Genomic DNA, 2,018 nt, shown 5'->3' with positions numbered 1-2,018 from the left:
GACGGGTACTTGGAGAGGGACATCATGCTTGGGAGGTTGGAGGGACGGCGCAGGAGGGGAAGACCCTCTATGAGATGGATTGACTCGGTGACTGGGGTAATCAGGATGGGTGTGTCAGAGGCAGTGCGGTTGGCGCAGGATAGAGCAGGGTTTAGGGCTGTTGTGCATAGAGGGTCGCTATGAGTCGCAAACGACTCGACGGCACATAACAACAACAACAACATGTATAGGCTCTATACAAGCCCAATCAAGTGTTCTGGAATCCCCAGTATTATCAATGTTATCCATAATTTGTTATGATCTACACAATTAATGCCTTTGAATAATTAATAAAGCACAAATAGAAATTCTTCTGATATTCCTTGTTTGCAGCCATGATCACCTGACAACAGCAATGATTTATCTGGTGTCACTGCCTCTTTAATTAAATCCAGCTTAAACAACTGGCAGTTTTCTGTGTATGTGCTATTCTAGCCATTTTTTATTTATCTTCAGCAGTATTTTACTTCCATGTGATACTAATGATTTTGTTTGATAATTTCCGCATTCTGTTGTATCCGTTTAAAATCCCCCTTTCTTGGGGATGGGAACAAAATTTGACTTCTTCCATAGAAGACCTATGTTTTGACAACAAAACTTAAAATTTCCTTTCTTTTATTTGACATTTTTTTAAAAAAAAATTTTGTTGTTCTTGTTGTTGGTTACACTTTATTACATCAGATGGGCTTTGGGGGACAGTGGGGCGCACTCAGTCCTTCTTGGCAGCTGCCTTCCTCATGGCAGCCAGGACGACGTTGCTGAGTTCTTCTCGCTTCCTCTTGGCATGGATGTGTGTCCCCACCCTTTTCTTGATGAACTTGAGGGCCCACTTGTCCTTGGAGACCTTGAGCAGCTCCATGGCGCGTCGCTCGTAGGGCGCGAAGCCACACACCTCCCGGATCATGTCCCGCACGAACTTGGTGTGCTTCGTGAGGCGCCCGCGGCGGTGGCTGTGCCTCGGTTTGCTCACGTTCTTGGTGACTTTGTGGCCCTTGTTGAGGCCCATGGCCATAGGGTAGCGCACAGCCATGGCTGCTGCACGTCTATGGCTGCTGCGGCGGAAGCTATTTGACATATTAAAATGAAGAAAAGTTAAACTCTCGACAACTTATCATCTCATTTTTTGTGCTGAAGAAGCATAAGTTTTTAAAATATATTCCAGATCTTACAGTAGCCATTTAATTGCTGGGCCAGTAAATATTTGAGCATGAAAATATGTTTGGAGTTTTGATGGCCATTATCCACTAAGGACAGAATATTCCATCACTTGCCTTCAGTATTCGTTCTCCTAGGACAGAATTGAGGCTTTTGGCATACCATGACTTACTATATAATTTGTGAGGCCCAAAACAAATAAAAATAGTACTCCTCTCATCAGAACCCTTCCTGAGTTAGGACCCTGAGTTAGGAGCCCGAGTGAGTACACAGGTTACATGCCCCTGAAGTCAAATCTGATTTAACATACCCTCATAGATTTGGGTTCCAAATTCCTGCCTCTTTAAATCAATCTAAAGCCATGCTGTATACTTGGAAAATTTATAGTGAAATTACTTTCTCTAATAGTGTCTACTTCCAGATTTCCTCTTACTTCTCTTTCAACTTATTCCCATGACTCCTAGAAGCCAATAATTCTCTGCTACCACTTGGCAATTCAGAAACTTCTTTATGACACCCCACATAGTTCCAACCCTACAAAGAAGATTGCTGCTTAGACAATATCACTTCTTATCTGCAAAATTGTGGCTAGCTATACCATGCATCATTTTGTCACACTGTAAAAAGATGTCAATTATGCCAATATGCATATCTTCTAGAATATATGTATTTACCCATGATGATAGAATGCAGGAAACAATGTGAATTGACAAAAAGAGTACAATTATTAGTTCTCCTATAAGTCAGCTGAGAAATTGCCAGCATTGAAAGGTTTGATTACACCGAGTAGTAATTATCTCTGTAGACATGGAGAAATGACCAAA

The 2,018-nt window shown here is 41.8% G+C and overlaps 1 pseudogene; it reads right to left on the bottom strand.

Moving 5' to 3' along the window:
• Window positions 1–748: 748 nt before the first annotated feature.
• On the bottom strand, window positions 749–1,069 carry LOC102864920 (annotated as a pseudogene).
• Window positions 1,070–2,018: the final 949 nt, after the last annotated feature.

This window comes from Elephantulus edwardii, unplaced genomic scaffold (assembly GCF_000299155.1).
Source record: "Elephantulus edwardii isolate Elephantulus edwardi_28Jun2011 unplaced genomic scaffold, EleEdw1.0 scaffold00010, whole genome shotgun sequence".
Taxonomy (NCBI): Eukaryota; Metazoa; Chordata; class Mammalia; order Macroscelidea; family Macroscelididae; genus Elephantulus; species Elephantulus edwardii.
This window is presented reverse-complemented; position numbering and strand designations above follow the sequence as displayed.